Raw genomic sequence first — 23,334 nt, 5'->3', positions numbered from 1 at the left:
CTGATGCTAAGAAACTGTGCTCTAATAGGCCCATAAGCATATCTTGGAAGTTCATGAACTCCAGGAAGATCCTCTTTCCTTCTTAGATATCATAAAATAAAATAAACTGGATAGAGAAAGCAATTCATTTATAAAATATCTTGCAAAGAATGGTGTGCTAGATTGTATTATTGTTCTCAATTGTTCACTCTCCCTTTTGTAAGAGAGATATACATCCCTGCCCACTGCCAAGCGATTTCAGAAACTCCCTGTGAGAGGAGTAACTCCCCTGCCCCCAATGACTGCAAGCTACATGAGAATTGCTTTGGCCAACTGAATGTGAACCGAATGCCACATTCTACATACTAGTGTGTGATTCGTCCATATCTCTTTTTCATTTTCCATAGTAACAGTTATCCCAAATGGTGGCTGTTTCTTCAACCTAGATTCTTAAAGGAAGAAGATATTTGGAGCAGAAGCAGTGCTATTCCAACCCACAGCCAATACGAAATGTAATCAAGAAATAAATTTTTGTTGTAAGCCACTGAGATGTAAGGGTTTCTTGTTACTGTAACATAACCTAATGAAAACTGACAAATACAGGTGGGAATCTGTTCATACAAGTCTCCAAGAAACAGGCATGTGGAGCTTGAACACTTAAGACTTTGCCAGCCACAATGGAACTTGTGGACAAGTGATTAAAGGAAAGGGGGCATTCATTCTTTCCAAAATCATGGCCCACGTAGACCAATGACACAGTTTCCTGGCTTGCATTCACTGCACAAAATCTCTCACAAAAGACTTCTGATCATCATCTTTCTGCTAACGAGGAGACACTGGTAGGGTTTCCAAATTCCCTGAATTGAAATTATTCAGTTGGAGTTTAATATTGAGTAAATCCAGAAAATAAGATTGAGCTAGCTGATTTCATGCTTTAAATTCTTTTCATTTCCAAACTTGACCATTTCCATCTGTAAAACGCCAAGGCAGTTGTGGACCATCTGCCTCTTAAGTTTCTGCAGTAGCACTTAAAGCAGACAATGCTTTTTGCCTGAGGAAAGTTATCTTCTTTTTTGTGTTAGCTTATCTAAGAGAGACAAAGAGAGAGTTCTTGTATTATCCAGAGGAAGACATTGCTAGAAGGGTTTTCGTAGATTATTTGAGCTTCCTTTTCAGACAAGAGAAAATTGAAGATGTAATATGACTTAGACATAGCAGTTGGCACATAATAGATGCTCAATAAATAACCATTGAATAAATGGATAAATTGAAAATTTAATAAAAGCTCATCTCAATTGCAGATGGCAGGCCTGGCCCTAATTAGACCTTGTACACCATGTCAAATGCACTTTTCGCGAGGATGAACTGTGTTTTATCATTTATTCATTAGTCTGTTCAATATTCAGATTGTATTGAGCCACTCTTGTGTGCTAGGTATAATGCTGGACACAGGGAAGACAAAGAGGACTTGGGCAGGTCCCAGTCTCCGCCCTCCAAGAGCATTGTCTACTCTGAGCCCGTCCCCCCTCTACTGTCCTCACCAATATCACCTGGGTGTTCTATTTCTTTAATTCTTCAGTGTTCCTCCCTTGACAAAGGAAAAGTTACTACTGGTATGCTAGTCATTTTGATGTGTTAATTCCCAAACTTCTGGGCATCTGGATCCATTTACATTCTTAAAAATTTATTAAGGATCCCCAAAGGCTTTTGTTTAATGCAAACTCTTTTACATTTTCCATAAGAATTGTTAATGCTCACAATATTTACCATATTCAAAATTTTAAACAAGAAATGTTTAAAATATTGATTTATTCATTCATTTAAATATTATTGTAATAAACCCACATGTTAACATAAATAACATATTTTTAAATTATATTTTTCAAATAAAAAGAATTTTCATGAAAAGAATGACACTGTTTTGCATTTTTTCAAATATCTTTAATGCCTGGTTTAAAGGAAGTAACTAGAATCTCATATCTGCTCCTGCATTAAGTCTCTTGAGATATCATACCACATAGCCTCTGGAAAACTCTACTGTACATCATGAGAATATGGAAGTGGAAAAAGCAAATAATGTGTTAATATTATTTTGAACATAGTTTTGATTTCTTGGACCCATTGGTAGGTCTTATGGACCTCCCAAGGATCCCTGGACTACACTTAGAGATCTGAATATAATCTAATCATCTGGGACTTCCCTGGTGGCACAGCGGTTAAGAATCTGCCTGCCAATGGCAGGGGACACGGATTTGAGCCCTGGTCTGGGAAGATCCCACATGCCGTGGAGCAACTAAGCCTGTGCGCCACAAACTACTGAGCCTGCGCTCTAGAGCCCATGAGCCACAGCTACTGAGCCCATGTGCCACAACTACTGAAGCCCGTACACCTAGAGCTCGTGCTCCTTAACAAGAGAAGCCACCGCAATGAGAAGCCTGCACACCACGATGAAGAGTAGCCCCCACTTGACGCAACTAGAGAAAAGCCTGAAAGCAGCAGCAAAGACCCAATGCAGCCAAAAATAAATAAATAAATTAATTAATTAATTAAAAAAATCTAATCATCCTTTGAAATGGGGAAGAAAAAAAGAGGGAAATTGGAAATGGAAATGCTAGTATCTGGGCATGTCAAACCTCTGAACAGATGCCCATGCGAGATGTAGAATGTCAAGTTGAGACCTAGCCTCCTCTATAGGCACGTAATTATTTTTTTAAGATTAGACAGCTACTCCCCCGGAACTCTTAGTACTCTTTACATCAGGTCCCATGAAATTTAAGGCAGGGTCATTACTACACCAGTGTTTTCTCTCCATTAATTCTGTTTGGTCCTTTTGAGTACCAAATGACTCACAAGGGTAAAGGAAGTTGGTTTAAAGGAAAAGATACAAACAATTACCCCTACACTAATTCCATGTTAAATAAATACTGTCACCTTTGTGCTAGTGAAGCAAGAATAATTCACCCCAAAAAAACATTTCTAAGCCTATGAAAACTTTCTTTTGTGTATATATTAACCCACTTATACCAAAAAAGATTTGTGGGAAATTATAAAATATGCAAAATACAGAATAATAAAAATAAAGAAAACAACATTAACATAATCAATATCTAACAGTAAATGAAGCCAGGGAGTGATAATAGAAACGCAAGACAAAAAGCCCTGCACAATTATTTAAATCATTTAAATGATGTCCAGATTCTTTTTAGCCCTAGCAAAAGCAGAAACACAATTAGCTACAAGATCACTTACATGCTAACTTCATATAACATAGCTTTAGTGGCACTGAAACTGTGGGTCCTCATAGATGGGACAGTGAGTAACATAGAGAAAATACATTCTTATAACTTATACACTTCTTATAACTTACATAACAGTAAGGCATTTGGACCACAAATTTAATGTCTATAATATGTTGAGGGTTTCATGATTCTTGGTAATTCCAAAACTACTGGTACAAAGATTTTCAGTGGTTTTTCACCTTCAGTGATTCACATCCACACTCCCTAAGCCAGTGTTCAGGGCCCCAACCCAACTTCCTGAAGTTATCTTTCACTGCGCTCCCACTCAAACCCTCTACCCCAGACAGGCCACTATAGTCACTCTTTCAAACTCTGATTCCTGCTTCCATGTTTTTGTCTATGCCATTTCTCCCACTGAGTGAGTACACAGTAGGTCTTTATTACTTTAGTGCTTAGGCTATGATCAGAAATATATATATGAGTAACCAGTCTTCTCCTCTTTAAACTCTTTCTCACTCAATTTGGTTGTTTGCTTTGCTTTGTTGTTGTTGTTTCAGGAAAACTAGGATGGAATGGAACAAGTCATGTGGACAAGGACAACACATCTATGACTCATTTGGTGGCTCTATACAGCATACTGTCCCACCCCTTCCCCTTCCCTCTCCCTGGGTCATTGACTAAATTTCATGGAATGTGGTCATTCATTCCCTCATTCATTTGTTCAACAAAGATTTAGGAGTCAGCTGCCATTCTGAGCCATGAGAATATAGCAATGAGTGAGAAAGACCTAATCCCAGTCCATACAGACAAAAATTCAAGTAAACAAAAAAATTGCAAGTTATAATTAATGCTATAAAAGTCAAAACTAAAGACTGAGATTGAAATTAGCATTTTAGATAGGGGAGTCCACGAAAGCATCCTTGAAGAGTGATACTTAAACTAAGATCTAAAAAACAAGAGAGAGCTGTCACATGAAAATGGGGAAAGAACATTCAGATGAAAAATTGTGAATCAATTTCCTCATCAGTTAAACAGAAGAATAACAGATCCTATCTCATGTGTGTGATATGAGAATTTAATGTGTTAATCCATGAAAAGCACTTAGAACTGGCCTGGTCTACAGTAAATGCCATTGAGTTAGTGATGTAAATTACCATTCCAGGCAAAGGGGACAGCATATGCAAAACCCTGATGTGTAAGGGAGTACGATATGTTCAAGGGACTGAAAGAAGAGTGTCATGACTAAAGTACGATAAATAAGGAGAAAAGTCTAGTAAGAAAAGATTGGAGAGCTAAGGGCTAGAGCAATCATGGCCTGCACATGATAGGAACTTAAGTTTTGTTCTAGAAGCAATGTGGAAATTTGGAGGGTTTTGAGCAGGGAAGCTGCTGCTATGGGCAGAATGAACTGTAATACCAAGTGAGACTGAAAGAAGAAAAATCAATCAGGAGGTAGCTGCAGTAGTCCAGTTGGAAGATGATGTAGGCTATGACTAAGAATAGCAATGGACATAGCAAAGTATATTGTAGAATTTGGGTTGACAGGACTTGATGATGGATATGGTGTTCAGGAGTTGGGAAACAGGCACCAAGGGTACCTTTCTGGAATTACTCAGTTGAAAATGTCTGCAAGTAGCAATGTCAAGGAGACAGTTGGATTTATAAGTTTAGAACTCAGAAGAGATGGTGAGAGAGAAAAATACAAATATTGGAGACATCAGTGTAAATGTTGCTCTTAAATACATGGAACCTGAGTAGATTGGCTAGGAGGAGACTTTGGAGATACAAAGCAGAGGAGCCAAGGTCAAGCTTTGAAGAATCTCAACTTTTAGAGGTTAGGTGGAAGAGAAAGAGCCAGCCAAGGAGACCAGGGAGGCATGGTCAAGTGAGGTCAGAGAAGAGTCAGAAAAAAAAGAATTTTCACAGAAACCAAGAAAAGAAAATGTTTCAAGAAGGAGGAGGTAGTAAGATTGCCCCAATATATTTTGAGGTCAAACAAGATGAGAGGACTTCCCTTGTGGTCCAGTGGTACAGAATCTGCCTTCCAATGCAGGGGATGCGGCTTCGATCCCTGGTCGGGGAACTAAGATCCCACATGCCTAGGGGCAGCTAAGCCCATGCACCATGACTATTGAGCTCGTGTGCCTCAACTAGAGAGCCTGTGTGCCACAAACTACAGAGCCCACGTGCCCTGGAGCCACAAGTAGAGAGAGAAAACCTGCACGCCACAACTAGAGAGAAGCCTGCATGCCACAACAAAAGATGCCGCACACAACAACCAAGATCCTGTGTGTGGCAACTAAGACCCGACACAGCCAAAAAAAACCAGATGAGAAAAGAAAGTGACTGGATATGGGAACATGGAGGTCATTTGTAATCTTGGCAAAATTGTGTTCCATCAATTGGTAGAGTCAGAAGCTTGACATGAGTAGGTTGATGACAGACTGGGAGGTAAAGACATGGAAACAATGTGTTGAGACAACTCTTTTGAGAAGTCTGTATTAGAGCATATCAGAGAAATGGAAGAATGGCTGGAGTCAAGGAAGCAGGTCTGCCATGACTGACCACTGGTATTTACAGGGAATGAACTTTGGTTTCCATGGTTTTACCTCAGAAATTCTAAGCTCTGTCACCAAAGCCCAAATGGGTTGTCTTTTGTCCCCTAAGAGGGAGCATGACGTTGTAGGAAGAAACTGACTGGTCTTGTCAATAATCTCACCAGGGCGTTCCTCCTGATTTCCACCCCACCCCCAACCCCTCTCTGACTATTGTTTTCCTTTTCTAGCCTCAGTAGAACATCCCTAAGGTTCCCCCATCCCAATATCAAAATAACCTATGATATAATCAATATATTAATTCTTGGCTGGAAGATTTGTGTTCTGTATGTCCTCATCCCCACCTGAATGCTGCAAAATTCCCGTTTCACCTGGATGCAGAGTAAATCATTAAGTTTCAATGCACCAAAGCAGTGTTCATTTAGATACACGCTACAGTGAGCCGAATATACTCATTTAAACGTCAATAAACCTGACCTCCAACCGAGCTCATTTGTGCGGAGGGAGGTGGGATGGATGTGAGGGACATCACTGAACCCCGTAAGCTCCCAAGGTGTTATTAAAGAGGAGGAGGCACCAACCTCCCACCAATAGTTCCTAAATGTGATCACTTGCAATTTGTTCAATGCAGCGGATAAGTGATATACAGATTTGAAGCTTGGAATAAATCATAACGAGAATTCTAATGCTCTAATGTTCTAGCAGGAACTCAGAGCACCCATCTGCATCCGACCCCGCTGAATTATGTCACTTGAACCCAGCATGGCCGGGTAGTCTGCAAGTATTTAAAACCAGCAAATCTGTGAAAAGCAATGTCTACTTCTATCACCAACTGACCAAAACTTCAACGGTCCTCCAACCTCCAACTGCTGCTTGGTTGTTGATTTTTTTCTTTTCTGTGTTTTATCTAAGCACTATAGAATGTCCACTGTATACAATGCCATAACAGAAGAGAATGCAAAACCAATTCCCTAATCAAGATTCTGTTTAAACTTTATATATTAAGGTAATCATTGGTTGGTTTGAAGATAGAGGTTTTGCCTTGAATTGGGTCATTAGTGGCCATAAAGCAAAATGCTAAACCCCATTCCCTTCACCCAAAAGCATAGGCTCAGTAAACATTTTCATTAAAGCATTTTACCAAGACAGAAGTTCTTTCTAAGCTAAAAAATGAGTAAAATCATAATTTATCAATGTGCTGGCTGTTTATCCTTGGTATAAACATTAATCATTTAAAGATAATATGGTAAGGAGAAAGACTAAAAGGAACCTAATGTCTTCTTGGGTTCCCAATGTGGGCTAGAAGCTGTGTTAGACGCTTTCCTTTCAGTGACAGGCTTAATTCGTATGCCTCTCATATAAGGTTAAGTATTATTACCACTCCTTTACTGATTAGGAAGTGGGGTCTGGCATGTTAAGTGATTTGCCCAAGGTCACATACCTCATAAAAACTGAATCAAGATTTGGCCATCCCAAAGTCCACACGTTCTTCCCACTCAACTGGGCAGCCTCCCTCACAAAATGACCCAAAACATATTACAAATGAGAAAGGGGAGGGAGTCAAAACAATCATTTGTAAGGTCAACACTCTAGAGTATTCACCTTTACAAGAAATACATCATGTTACCACACTGATCCGGGCCAGTGAGCCAGTGAGTTAACTTCCCATTTATTCATTCCACAAAATAATCTAATTATTTCAAGCCACTAGAGAACACGAAATTCCTGCTCCAGTGCACTAAATTGCTCACTAGTAACCTTAAAAAGCTAACTGAAAGATTTCAGTTATTCCTGGAAAACCCATCAACTTCTTAATCAGGAAGAACTCGTCCACTGCCCACTGTAAATAGAAGCATCACTTCCTGTTCGGCTCCTAAAATTTCACACACTCTAAATAGCTAGATCTACACGGCCATGAGGCCATGCCGTTTTCTCCTTGAACTTCTCTTAGAAGAGTTATTTGATCGGTCCTACTTACCTAAACCTGAAAATGGGGAAGGAGAGGGGGAGGGAGAGAAAAGGGCACACAAAGAGAAAGAGTGCTAACAGGCTGCATGTGTGTAATCCACTCTATTTTTCTCTATGTTTAACCATCTCTAATAGACTCCACAAATGCTTTCCAAATCCAGTTTCAATGGTCTATTTGCTGCCTAGTATAGCATATAATCTTTTCCAAAAGGGATATTGATCGTGTTAAGTTTCCTCATCATCTAGACTTTGAGCATCCCTCAGCAGCATCATTCCTGTGGACAAACCACGTGCTTCTTTTATACAGCTGCCCATTAACAGAGTCTGAGAGCTCTTGCCTGCTAAAATAGATCAGGGGGCAGGGGGACAATCATCATAATAGCCAGCAGGTATTGAGGTATACTGTGCTAGACACTTTACATACATTTCCTCCATGAGCCTCATAACAGCCCTACGGGGGAAGTATTATTATCCCCGTGTTAGGCCAGGTATTATATGTTATCCCTATTTAAGACAGGGAAACTGGGGCTGAAAGAGGTTCAGTAATTGGCACAAGCTCATTCGTTCTACACAAAGGCACTCTGTACTGGCCTCTCCCCTGTCCCTTCTTTCCCTACTGCCCATCACCCCCAGTTTTTTGGAGCATCCAAGAGAACTGTGTGATGATTATTTCCTTACACATTACTAAGAGCAGCATCCAATTCCATTGAGAAGTTTGCAATGAGAGATGAAATGGAAAGTAAAGAATCATTCTGTCTCCCCTTCCAAAGCTGAATACAGAATGAAATCTAGACTCCTAAGGCTGTGCCCAATCTTTTCTCCCAACCAAACATTCTCTCTCTCTCTCTCTCTCTCTCACTCACACACACACACACCCACACCCCCACACACACACCCCCACACACACACTTTTCATGTGCCCCGGTCATGTTTGACCAAGTCCAGACCCCAGAACACTCTGCATCTCCCATCTGTCTGAATTCATATTCCTCGCTCTATCTCCCTCTATTTAGGGTCTTTTCCCCACCATTTCATCCTGTCCAGATCCTCTTCATCCTTCAAAGCCCTACCTAACCCCACCTGTTCCTTGAGTATGTCCTTGTTCCTCTCAAGTCAAGATTAGTCTTCCTCCTCCTGTTCTCATTCTGCCCCTTTAGCTCTTTTTCATGGCTGAACTCTTACTAAAGCTACTCATACATGTCTTTCTTCTCAACTAAGTCGTGAGTCCAAAATGAAACAAGCCACAGCTTATTTACCTTTGCAGCCATCCCTCTGCCTCCCCCTACTCATAGCAGTCAGCATATTGCTTTACAGAAACTGAGGTACAGGGTTTATTTTGCCCAGGTGGACCCAGGCTTTGAACCAAGGCAGTCTCACTACATGTTTAATGAGTTGAACTGACTGTATGGGCCCAGGTGGCCCATTAGCAGTGGATATTGAAGGCAGAGACCCAGAGAAGACCCTGACTCAGAACAGCACCCATGAGTAAAAGAAAGCTTCTCTTTAGGCAGAATAAAAAAGGAGACTGGAAGTGAAAAATTACCACCCAAAATTTCTGTCCCAAAATACTATGAGGCATTTGGATCCCTTTGGAGTGGAGTTTCCAATCCTGTGGGCCATCCTCAATCAGGGACTCTGAAACACCCTGCCCAGACCAGCCCTTCCCTGGGAATGTGCTGATGTGTACCCTGTTTAGAAAGGAAGGCAGTTTGGGAGCCATCAGTGGGACATCCTACCGAAGCCTAATGAAACAGGACACAGAGGGTGCAATTTTGATATAAGAGGAAAGAGTGGAGAGATCCATCGCACGGGCTGATTGGCAAGGCCTGGGAGGGGTTCCTGGGTGAGAACCAGAGATGAGTTTAGTCTGCTGGAAGGACCGATGAGAAAGTGTCAACAAGCAGGGCAGGCCTGGATAAAGATGAGGTTCAGGGTTAAAGACAAACTTTGTCCTGGTCTTTGCCCAGGACTGGATTTCTTTGCACGTAACTCAGCTGTCACCCCAAGACGGCAGGACGCTCTGCAGACATCCTGCTTCCTTGCCCTGTGCCGCTGACAGGGAAGATGCACAAGGCTGGTGAGGAGTGGTGACCTGCCTGCTATCTCTTTATAATCTCCAGCAACATAGTGCGTGCGTGGTAGAGGGGGAGGGGAGCCAACGGAGGAGCAGACACCACCCTCACCCCTCAACATTCACGCGACCCAATTGTGTCAGCGCTGCTTGTCCCCCCATCTGTCACAGTGTTGGCTCCTGCTGGGGCCCCGGGATCCACAGAGGTTTCTCCACTTGTCGCCCCATTTATCTTTGCAGGCGGCAGCACTGATGTGTTTGACAGTTCTATTTGTTATCCTACAAAGCAGGGTCCCCACTCTTCAAAGCAAAGAGAAGAAAAGCCAGCCACGGAACAGGACTCGGACAGAAGGAGGCACTGGGAGAAATTTGGAGAAGGAGGTCTGCAGCGTCTGCACATCTAATGGAGATGAGAAGAGAGATCAGGCGATCTGGGGAAAACAGGCCCTACATCTTGCCTTCTAGAGGATGCTGAACCAGCAGAAAATGTGTATGTATGTGTTTGCGTGTGTGTGTGTGTGTGTGTGTGTGCGTGTGTGTGTGTGTTTGCGTGCGTGTGTGTGTGTGTGTGTGCGCGTGTGTGTGTGTGTTTGCGTGCGTGTGTGCGTGTGTGTGTGTGTGTGTGTGTGTATGTATGTGTAAAGAGAGACTGTGTCATCACAGTGTGACCATCAGATGACAAGAAGGGCCTGACCCCAGTGTTTGGTATCTGGCACATTAGAGTTCTCCATTCCCATCTTCTCCTCTCCCACATACCCCTTCTTCAAAGAGGGGGTAATGGAGACACAGGTCCTCTGCCCACTGACACCTCAAGCTCCCCCTTCCTAGGGTATGACATCTGTCACAGTCTGTGATCAGAATACAGACTCTGTCTTTGGAAAGATGCGAACCCTGGTGCAGCCCCGGCTCCCCTCGACCCCACAGAGCTCTCAGTCTGGCAAAGAGCCACACAGGACATTGCTGTGCAGCCAAGCAGATGGGACGGCACGCTGACACCAGGGGGTCTCATAGGGTCTTGGGTCGACTAGACTCAGGAAAAAGCACCCATGGGACCAGGCTGTGCTGCTAGGTGAGAGAACAAACAGTACAGTGGCTGTCAGTTACTTCTGTGTGTCAGGGACCTGACATTCGGTGGGCCATTCAATCTTCACAACAACCTGTGAAGTAGGGTTCATTACCATCCCCAGTTTACAGATGAGGAAACTGAGGTACAGGGCTTATTTTGCCCAGGTGGACCCAGGATTTGAACCAAGGCAGTCTAAACCATTAACTACAATAGTGCACTACCTCCCAGAATAATGACTAAATGTGACCCCCTCCGACAGCTAAGGTTACCAACCATTCTGGCTGGCCTAGGACCGTCTCAGTTTTAGCAGCAACAGTCCTGCGTCTCAGGAAACTCCTCAGTTGCAGGCAAACTGGGATGATTGGTCACCTACTTGCAGCTCAATTCTCCATCCCTTCCCCCAACACACACACACATAAACACATCCTAATTTTTCATCTCTCTCCTGAGTACTACTACATGAGCATAACCAAGTCAGAAGCTGTCTTCCTTCCTGAGCTTTAAAGAAGGAAGCAGCACTCTGGGATCAGGCCCAGGTAAGGCTTGAGATCCTCCCCCCAGGAGAGCCTCTCTTTCTCTTTGCAGACTCTCCCCGCAAGCACTTGCTGCCTAAAACCCGGCCGAGCTGCTGAAGGTCACAGAGAAACTCAGGGTGCTGAGAACTAGTGCTGAACCTTTGGAAATTCCCCATAATAAGACACATTTTATTATTTATAGAATACTCCCAGCTTGTCCAATCAGCTGTGGGGTGTTGATTGATGGAGAAAAGAAACCAGTTGTGACCATCAGACTAGTTGTCTTGTGTGGTTCCTTAGCTGATTCCAAATGAATAAATGATCTGAAACTCTAGGCCTTGGGAATCCTTAAGAATGAATGGTGTAGGAGGTAGGCAGGATGATTGGGCCCCCAGGTTTGCTCAACATTTAATGGAACAAACATGGTCTTAGAGTCCAAAAGAGTTACAATAAGGATTCAATGAAATGAAAAGGGAAAACACCTAATCACATAGCAGATATTCTATAATTAGTATCTATTATGACATTTTTATCATTATTATCATTATTAAAACCATCTGCAGCCTGGCCAAAAAGTCTTCCATCCCACACTCTTTATGGCTTTAGATGGAGCCTGGGGAAAGGGTTAGGGGGGAACGAGTGGCAACATCTACGTTTGGGAGTGTCTCAGGCAGGCTGGCAGGGTGTGCCGCCATACATTCAGGGAGCTGATGGACCGTCTTTATAAAGGGGACAAGCATCAACAGCACCTTTGAGGAACTGTCAAGGGGAGTCCAGCAGTGAGAGTGTGCTGTGGGTTGGGGGCGGGGCAGGGGAGAGCATTAGGGAAAGGCAGGAAGCGAGCTCCACTACGGAGTCTGGGGCAGGGTGAAAGGGAGAGTTACCTTCGTCCAGCCCCATCGACAGCAATAGCAATACTAACTATAATAACGGCTACTTTTGAGTTCTGATTGCAGCTGAACATTAAGGTAGGAATTTTCCATATACAATCATTTCATTCCTGTCTTAGCAATGTAGAAACTACTCTGAACAGCTAAACTGGCTAGCTCAGTGTCACTCAGCCAGCAACAGGCTCTGAACCTAGGAACTTCTGGTACCAGTTTGGGCTCTTTTCACAAAGCCACACTGCCTCCCAACAAATGAAGGATTCCCCAACTGATTCTGACAAAGCTAAATCATAGTACACATTGTAGGAACACCAGCCACCCTCTTGGAGAGGGTATGGTTTGGAATTTCAAAAGGCAGCAGGGGCTCCTGAGCATAGACCATGGGCTGCGAAGGACCACAGGCCTGTCTCCTGCTGCTGCTCAGCTCCGTGTCAACCCAAAAGGGCTTCAGGGAGACGTGACAGGGAACCCAGCTGGCTTTGTGCTTCTTCCATCCCTGGGGCTTTTCTTGGACAGCACTGCTAAAGCTTTAAAGCTGCCGTGACTGCAGTTCACTTCCCTTCTCCAGGCTGTTCTCAGGTACCCCGATGACATCCCTGCTTGGAAGAGTGGACCGACAAGAAATTGGGATGAGGTCACAAAGCTGGCCCGTAGCTAAAGGCAGAGAGACATGTTGGTTCTGTCACTCCTGGCTCAGCATCCCCCCACCTGCCAAGTGATACTCAACCTCCAGGGTTCGGAGGGAACCACTGGACAGGGAAATATAGCTACTCTCACTTGTCAGTTTCCTAAACAGAAGAGGATCTCTCCCCAGAATGAGTAACAAGAATGTCACTTATTCTCATGAGAATATCCCTATTCGTTCATGCTGGAACTTGGTGCTGTATCTTTCAAATGACTTTAATATGACCCATCAGTTATTCAAAGAATGCCTCTTAGGGATGATTTGTAGAGTCTTTACTTGCATTTTTTTTCTTTTTTACATTGAGCATCCTTTATCTTACACTAAAGTCCTTTATAATCATATTTTCATTACCTCTCCCTCCTAGCTCCTATAAGAGACTGGTCATTGGGTTATACCATTCCCATCACAACACCGGGGACATGGAGTTTGCCAGCGAACATGTATGGCATATCCTTTTATAATATACCCTCTCTCAAACTCTCTTGGTATGAGTGCCTACTATCTGCCAGGCAGGTGGCACACCAAGGCTCATCAAGCAAGTAACCAAGAAAAGTGAGATACTTTACCCTGTCCTTCCTTCTGCTGATCCCTGGTCCTGTTGACCTAGGCTATAAGTGAGGGGCTGCCAAGCTGCATACTACATTGTCAGTTTCAGACCTGAAATCTGGCCCTCGGTTTAGTGGTGGTACTTGAGCTTCACCAGCTACTGAGCTGGAAAAAAATATGATGTGACAAGGAATAACAATACCTATGCATAAAAACAGAAAGTTTATATATATATATATATATATATATATATATACACACTTTATATACATATATGTGTGCATATATACATATACATATATATATATATATATATATGAATTAGCGCTCCCCAAAGAACTGTAGTGATCCCACTCTAACCAGAAAACCTCAGTAAAGGGCCCAGCAAACAAATGCAACAGCCTCTGACCAATGCCATAACCTGGGACACTGTGGAGAAGGCTCACTTCTGTAGGGAAAGCTGACATCCCCTAAGTCAGATCATATCATGTTTGCTTAGAAGATCTAATTCCAGACCCTGTCAAGCTCATTGGTTTCTTGGCTTTTCTTGCCCAAAGAGGGACAAGACGCTAGGACAGAAAGAATATTGAGCTTAGAGGAAGAGACCTGGGTTCGTGTTCCAGATCTACCACGGTGGGCAAGTCACAAGCCTTCTGAGCCTCATTTCCTTTATCAGTAAAATGGAATGCACAGTATCTTTCCCACAGACCTGAGGTGATTGTTGTGAGATACAAATTAGAGTTGTAATCTGTACATTGTAAAATGTTATAAAGTCATGGAAGGTAACTTTACTGCACTGCAACTGAAAAATTATATAATAGTTTTTAGATTTGGGGGCAGACACAGAGTGCCTTACAGACCAACCCACCACTCCACTTCCAGGATGTGCATTAAAGTGAGCTTGGAGTGGGCTCATCCTAATGTTTGACAATGTTTGTATAAACAGTCATTTACGGAATGTGCAAGCAATGCAGCTGTGCACCTGCAGGTCTTTGAAGGGAGAACACAGAGTGGCCTAGGAGGTGGTAGAGACATGTACAATACTTCATATGAACAGAGACTCTTTCAAATGCATTTTTCACTATTTTGGAGGTTTGGTTTTTGTAAGGCAAAGGGGAGGCAGGGATGGAGGCAGGCCAGAGAGGGAGAAGGTAGGAACTAGAACAACAGTCATGAAGTCTTCAGGGTACGCTTTGTCAGACTAGATGCCTGCTGAACCCTCCAACATGGCATGTTCTAAGACAAACTCAGCATGGTCCCAACCTGGACCTGCTCATCCTCTTACATTCCCTCTGTCAGACAATGGCCATACCAGCGACCCATTGTTCAAACCTGGGCATCACCCTGGATTCCCCTGCTGCTGCATCCCATTAATACAAGTCCAGCAAAACTACTTCCTTAAAATATCCTCTTCGGGAATAAAGACACAGACCTACTAGCGAATGGACTTGAGGATATGGGGAGAGGGAAGAGTAAGCTGGGACAAAGTGAGAGAGTGTCATGGACATATATACACTACCAAACGTAAAATAGATAGTTAGTGGGAAGCAGCCGCATAGCACAGGGAGATCAGCTCGGTGCTTTGTGACCACCTAGAGGGGTGGGATAGAGAGGGTGGGAGGGAGGGAGACGCAAGACGGAGGAGATATGGGAATGTACGTATATGTATAGCTGATTCACTTTGTTATAAAGCAGAAACTAACACATCATTGTAAAGCAATTATACTCCAATAAAGATGTTAAAAAACTAACAAATAATACATTGTTCATTTAAAATTTCAAGGGGATCGATCTCATGTTAAGTGCTTTTACCACAATAAAATAAAATTTGAAAAATATTTTTAAAAAATCCTCTTCAGGGATAAATTAGGAGGTTGGAATTAACATATACACACTACTACATATAAAACAGATAACCAACAAGGACCTACTATATAGCACAGGGAACTGTACTCAATATTTTGTAATAACCTATAAGAGAAAATAATCTGGAAAAGAAATATATATATATAACTGAATCACTTTGCTGTACCCCTGAAGCTAATACAACATTGTAAATCAACTATACTTCAATAAAAAAAATGTCCTCTTCAGCCCTGTGATTACTGTCCTGGTTGGGGCCCTCATCCCCGCTAGCCTGGTGTATCACAAGTGCCTCTCAAAATTCCCCTGTCTTGTTTTATCCGCTGAATCCATTCTCCATATTCCTGATTCCCAAAACTAAATCCGATCATGTCACTTCCCTTGGCCGCTAGCTTCCTCTATGAGTTCGTTTCTTGCTTTCCTATCACACATATGCAGACTCTTTGCTCTAGCTCTCCTTGCTTCCAAGTCTTTGCATGTGCTATTCCCCTTACCTATTGGTACCCACTAACTCCTCATCCCAGAAGCTTCCAGACCCACAGACTGTATTCACTGTCCCTATCCAGTGCTCCTTTTTTACACCCTGTTTGACACGATCATAGTATTTAGGATACTGAATGGTAAGAATTGGTTCACTGACTTATTTCAAGGCCGTGAATGCCTGTGAAGCAAGGCCCAGATCTTATGTTAGCTCTGTGCGTTCAGCACCCACAGTATGACTGGAGCACAGGATGTGCTCCATAACTATCTGAGTAGCAGTGAATTGAAATGAATCCGGTTCACTTAGTCAGAAGAAGTCAAAAGAGTCCGGTCCTCTGTACACCTGAGGCCAGAGGACACTCCTTACGTTCCCAGCCCAGCAACTTGGCAACTGACTGGAGCTTTCCCACAAGTCAGGCCTCTACCAGAGTCAGTAAACTTCAAAGCTGACCCAATATGTTGTTTGCTCCAAAATAAACCTGGCTTCCCGTACTCTACAATATAACCCATCTTCAAAGGTGGATGTTCATGATCTTAGACCCAGCAAAGGGCCTTGACAATAGTCCCAAGACCATCACTTCAACCTCTTGATAGGCATGATGTTTCTCAAATCAATGAATGAATGTAAATCAGGTTTCGACACGTGCCCTATGTATTCTGCAGCATAAAGGAATAAAATTGTTCCCTTTCCTCTTCCTACACTGTTGGTGGGAATGTAAGTTAGTGTAGCCACTATGGAAAACGGTATGGAGGTTCCTCAGAAAACTAAAAATAGAACTACTATATGATCTCGCAATCCCCCTCCTGGGCATATACCTGGACAAAACTATAATTCAAAAAGATACATGCACCCCTATGTTCAGAGCAGCACTATTCACAATAGCCAAGACATGGAAACAACCATTATCATAGAGATTATCATACTAAGTGAAGTAAGTCAGACAGAGAAAGACAAATACCATATGATATCACTTGTATGTGAAATCTAACATATGGCACAAATGAACCTATCTACAAAACAGAAACAGACTCACAGACATAGAGAATAGACTTGTGGTTGCCAAGGGGGAGAGGGGGAGGGAAAAGGATGGACTGGGATTTGGGATTAGTTCGATGCAAACCAGTATATTTAGATTGGATAAACAACAAGGTCCTACTACTGTATAGCACAGGGAACTATATCCAATCCCCTGGGATAAACCATACTGGAAAAGAATATTTAAAAAAGAATGTGTATATATATATATATATATATATATATATATGTATAACTGAATCACTTTGCTATACAGCAGAAATTAGCACAACATTGTAAATCAACTATATTTCAATAAAACAAAATTGTTCCCTTTCCTTCCAAGCTTTATTCCCCTCCTCCGCTGGGGGTATGGGGAGATGGCGCATCTGTGCTATCAGTAAAGTAGATGGGCTTTGCGATAGATATTTTCTTGACTGTTTTTTCCTGCAAGTGACATTCTATATGGCCAAGCTTGTCAGAAGTCAGGCCTTACTCTCTATATCTTGTTACATGAAACACAATCATTAAGGTTCCTTGGGTTTTTAAGTGTCACTTTACCTTTCTTACAGACCCGAACTGTCCACAAGGCTCAGGAGGTTGTGTAATGTAATAAGTTGCAGAAATGGCCACAAGCCTTCATCTCCCTTTATCCAAGCGCTTTTCAATGTGACTTTTCAGCTCCTCCCATCAAGAGGCAGAGTCTCTTTCCCCTTCCCTTGAACCAGGCTGGCCTTACGATTCGCTTTGCACAACAGAATGCACTGGGAGTGAGAGTATGCCAGTGTCGAGCCTAGGCCTCAAGAGACCTTCTGTGCTTCTACTTTCTCCCTCTCTCGGAACCCCACTACTACTCTGCAAACAAGCCCGGTCTAGCTTGCTGGATGATATAAGACACATGACCCCATAACTATTGCAGTTATCTATTGCTATATAACAAACCACCGCAAACTCAGTGGCTTAAAACAACAAGTATCATTTACTTTCCTTACAAATCAGCACTTTGAGTAGGGCCTGGCCCTGACAGCTCATCTCTGCTCCACATGGCATCAGCTGGGCAGCTTGAAGTCTGCGGGTGACCCGACACCCAGGAGCTGGGGTCATCTAAGGCTCTCTCACTCATACTTCTGCTGGCTGAGGCTGGTTGCCAGTTGGGACCTTGGCTGGGATGGTGGACTGGGCATCTACACATGGCCCCTCCAAGTGTCTGCTCCGCTACCTCACACATCGTAGGTGACTTCCAAGAGCAAAGTCATGAAGGGAAGAAAGTGGGATCTGCCATTTTCTCAAGGCCCAAGCCTGGAAGTCAGCCCAGAACTACTTCTGACATAGTCTGTCAGTCAAAGCAGTCTCAAATGCCTGCCCAGATTCAAGGGAAAGGGACATAGATGAGAAAACTGCAATATCACATTATGGAAAGAATATGTGGGATAAGATATACTGTGTTCGTCTCTGGAGAATACAACCTGCCACACCCTCATCACTCTAGTCAACAGTCAACTGACTGCCAGACACACGAGGAAAACCATCCTAAATCGGTCAGCCAGACACACACACACACACACACACACACACACACACACACACACACACAGACCAGCCAACTGGTGAACTGACTGCAAATACATGAACAAGCTCAACTAAGATGAGCTGACCCTCCGAAAGGATACATGCACCCCAATGTTCAGTGCAGCACTGTTTGCAATAGCCAAGACATGGAAGCAATCCAAATGTCTATCGACAGAGGGATGGATAACGAAGATGGGGTACATATATATATACAATGGAATATTACTCAGCCATTAAAAAGAATGAAATAATGCCATTTGCAGCAACATGGATGGACCTAGAGATTGTCATACTGAGTGAAATAAGTCAGACGGAATAGACAAATATCATATGATATCATTTACATGTGGATTCTTAAAAAAATGGTATAAATGAACTTATTTACAAAACAGAAACAGACTCACAGACTTAGAGAACAAACTTATGGTTATCAGTGGGGGAAGAGATAGTTAGGGAGTTTGGGATCAACATGTACATGCTGCTATATTTAAAATGGATAACCAACAAGGACCTACTGTAGAGCATAGGGAACTCTGCTCAATGTTACACAGCAGCCTGGATGGGAGGGGAGTTTGGTTGAGAATGGATACATGGATATGTATGGCTGAATCCCTTTGCTGTGTACCCGAAAGTATCACAAAATTGTTAATTGGCTATACTCCAATATAAAATAAAAAGTTAAAAAAAATTTTTTTCAAATAATATGATAATTTCCTCTAAAAAAAAAAAAAAAAAGATTAGCTGACCCTGACCCAGACCAGCTCCAGAACCAGGACCTGTCAGCCAATACTGTCTGTATAGGTTTGTGAGAAACAAGAGATGATTACCATTTTAAGTCATTAAGTTTTAGGATGATTTGTTACACAGAAATAACCCTGGCTCCACCACCTATTAGCAAGTTAACCACTTTGAGCCTCAGTTTCCTTGCCTATAAACATAGTAATAAACCTATGTCACAAGATTATAAATTATTAGGATTCGATGGGTCTCCCGTGCCTAGCAAAGTGCTGGCACTGAGTTCCTAAATGATTGCACCCTTCCCTTCCTCATACATCCAAAGCTGTGAGGAAGGTCACGTTCTCCTCATCCCCTGTGCTGCATCCTCCAAGGTTATAGAATCTTGACTGTATGTCAATCTCAGTTCTGCTTTGCAGAAGGTGACTTTCACAATGAACTCTCCCTACTAATCAATTAAACTAGTGAGAATTTTCAAAATCACTCAACTATTCCAGGAGAAAGGAAAAAGGGCAGGACAAGAGGTGAACTGTATGAGCCTCCTAATGAAAATTTCAAGGAGTCTTGGTTTATAAACGCTGCAAAAATCCATTCTAAACAAAAACATCAGCTTTTCACCGTGGCTTGGATATTAGCCAGCAGTGAAGGAGAGACTGACCTGATTTAGGGTTGGTTGCACAATATGAAAAGTGATTTTTTTTTCCTTTCCCTAGACCTAGAGTTAATAGCTTTGCTTGTCCCTGATCAACAGAAAAGAACATTGCGCTCGTCCCCTTTAAAATCCGTAAGCGCACAAATGGAACATTGCTTTGAGTTAACTCCACATGCACTTTGGAGCTGCTACAGTTGACATAAACCTCTCTAAAGCCAGGGGTCCAGAATTAATGCATCACATGCTGATACTCTGGCCTAAGCTCCTGAGAAGAGGGGGACCTGAGACATTTTCAAGAAGCAAAAGCAAAAGATGGTAGTTTGACTACGCTTTGCCCCAACAATAACAACACAAACTTATATTTGCAAGGAATTTTCATTCGGTGAAGGTCTTTGGGCCTGTGCTATCCTTTTAACCTATGCAACAGTTCTGTATGACAAAGAGTAAGTGTTAGGGCTTCCCTGGTGGCGCAGTGGTTGAGAGTCCGCCTGCCAATGCAGGGGACGCGGGTTCGTGCCCCGGTCTGGAAGGATCCCACGTGCCACGGAGCGGCTGGGCCCATGAGCCATGGCCGCTGAGCCTGCGCGTCCGGAGCCTGTGCTCCGCAGCGGGAGAGGCCACAACAGTAAGAGGCCTGCGTACCGCAAAAAAAAAAAAAAAAAAATAGTAAGTGTTAATATTCTTCTACAGACGAAGACAGTTCTGTGATCTGACTACTGGTTTAGTGGTTAACAGACTGTTAACAAGCCCCCCAGCTAAGGAGTTTGTCAGAAATTCAGATTATTGGATTCTACCCCAGATATCTGAAGTTAATAAGTGTGGGATGGGACCCACAATTCTGTGTTTTGAACCATTATCTGGATGGCCCTTTGATAACATTGCCCCAGTCTGATACTTTTCCTAGCATGCAAAATCAAAGGATGATTTTTAGAACTCATGCATACAAATAAATCCTGTGTGTTCATGGCTTGTTACTCTTGAGAATTTGTAAATATCATGGGTCATATCATGCCATCCTGAAAGGAAACAATTACCTTTAGCGAAAGCCTCACAGAGCACAGCCAATGTGTTAAGTTGACGCTTGATCTGACTGCCAACACTGTAGTATTTAGCTTGGGGAGGCAGACTTTTTTCCCAACAGATTTGTCCTCCTAATAAATCTGACTTCAGATAACATTAAAATTAAATTGCTTTTTCTTAGGCTCACACCAGGGCAGGGAAGAAGAAGAAGTAGGGAGAGCATTTCCTTAAGTGTGCTGAATGAGAGAAAGGACAAATGATCAACTCTTAAGAGCTGAAATGAGCTATAGGGATTATCTGGTCCAGCTTACCATTGATTGAGACGGAGAAACAAAGAAATAGAGACAAGCCAGCCTTGACCAAAATAGTACCAAACCATCATCGTACAGCCCAACTGGCATTTGAAAACTTTGTGAGGGTCGTCTTAAGTTCTTCCTTTCAAAGTTGATCAACAGTGTATAATACTATATTTGCCCATCCTCTCCTGGGGTTAATTATATACAAATGAAAAGCTTGCAGCCATATAGTATTATTATTACTACAGGACACTGTCTTGTGCTGCTGTGAACTACTATGATTGAATATATTGTTTGATAAAATGAAAGTTTCTACCCCTTTGAAAAAACCACCTTACTATCTGAAGATACAGCCAAAAACTATTCTTCCTGTCTTTTCACAATAGATGCTTGGTAACTATTTGATGTATGAATCTATGAGTGAAGACAAGGCAAGGGGCATTTTGATGATCCAGACTTAGATGTGAAAATTGAAGCATATTAAGGGAAACTCTAGAGTGGAAACACAGAAGATATGTAATATCAAGTTAACATCAAGTTAAATTAGATTAGCCGGAGGAAGGAGGTTTCAACATCCTCTAGAATTTATCAGAAAGGGTCTTGATGTTATCAAGCAAGCATATGGTTACTGTCATTTCCTCAGTATCTTGACTTAAGGAAGCCAAAATGAGTTCTGCCTACCCAATGGATCAAGGGCCATCCTACTCAAAGTAGTCCTTAACACTCAGCAAATTAATGCACATATTCACATTTTGAAGTACAAAAAACTTTTGCCTTGATCTAGTGGCTAAGATCTCTCAACATCCCTTTTGCAACCCATCCTATCAAAACTTACCAAGTATGAAAACTCTAACTTCACATCAACAGAAGTCATGCACAGAGATTAACTAAATGCTCTCCAGTCCCTCTTTCCCAGCAGGGGAATACAGAAAACCTACATTTCCTAGCTTCTCTTGCAGTCAGGTTGGGGCCATGTGACCAGGTTCTGGCCAAAGGAATATGGGAATAAATAATGTTTGCCACTTCCAAGCTGGATATAAAACATCTCACTCTATCATTCTCATACTATATCTTTGCTCACCAGTTGGGGAAACTGAAGATCTAGTAGAGGACACCAAAAAGGCCATAGCAAACATGGAAGCCACAGGATAAAATGGTACTAGGTCACTACCTCAATACTGGAGGAAAACCCTCCAGGAGAGCTGCCTGGTCTCCAGCAGGATGTGGCCTGGTGGATAAGTAAACGTCTGTTAATATACACCAGTGAGACTTTGGGTTTCTTGGTTTCATCACGTAGTCTGTTCTAATTAATATGGGTCACATCTTCATGAATAAAGAACTGAGTCTCCAATAGGTATATCTATAAACCAGTATAAAACAATACAATCAGAAGATGAAACAACTTTTGTGGAATTTTTTCTCTCTTCTGGAGAAAACAGGTTCAGTAAACACTGAGAAACCAGAGCACACTGAAAGTCATTCCTCCTATTTGTGGAATTAAACACTTTCTTTGGCATACTTTTGTCTCTTTTATATCTGAAACTGAATGAATTATTTATTTTGGTGACTATATAATCAAATCCAATCAATATGAAATCTGAACTACTCCAGGTTAGAGCTTGGTTTTGTCTTAACTACTTCTCTCTATGGGAAATGTTCATCTTCGTATCAGACTTTTGGTGCTTCTAGGAGAAAAAAAAATCTAAATATAATAATAATAAGTTTACTGAGCACTTACTATGTATCAAGCACACCGATAGCATTCTCACAACTACCATATGAGATAGGTACCAATTTACAGGTGAGAAAATTAAGGCAGAGAAAGTTCTACATGTATCGTCAGGCCACCCAGACTGCAAAGTATTTAGACCAAATCAGGGTCTATTCTCTCTCACTCCAGAATCTGCTCTCTTAACCACCTCAGCTTATTTTCTTCTTTGATGCCGTTTTGTGTGCTCATTTTCTCTGGCTTGTCTGTGACTATCTCATAGTAACCATTTTCCTAGTGACAGAATTCCAAATTGGCTATGAAGCCAGTTACTTTAATTATGCTCTGGTCACCTTCTTAAATGGACCTCTGAATTGGCCCTTATTTTATTACTCAGGACTCTGCATATTTATGAATATAACCCAGCTTCTTTTGACTTATGAATTCTTCAAACTTTTCCAACTATTTTTCAAAGGCTAGGGCTC

The sequence above is a fragment of the Lagenorhynchus albirostris genome, chromosome 2 (assembly GCF_949774975.1).
Source record: "Lagenorhynchus albirostris chromosome 2, mLagAlb1.1, whole genome shotgun sequence".
NCBI classification, from domain to species: Eukaryota; Metazoa; Chordata; class Mammalia; order Artiodactyla; family Delphinidae; genus Lagenorhynchus; species Lagenorhynchus albirostris.
The sequence above is the reverse complement of the archived record's forward strand: the minus strand, read 5'-3'. Positions refer to the sequence as shown.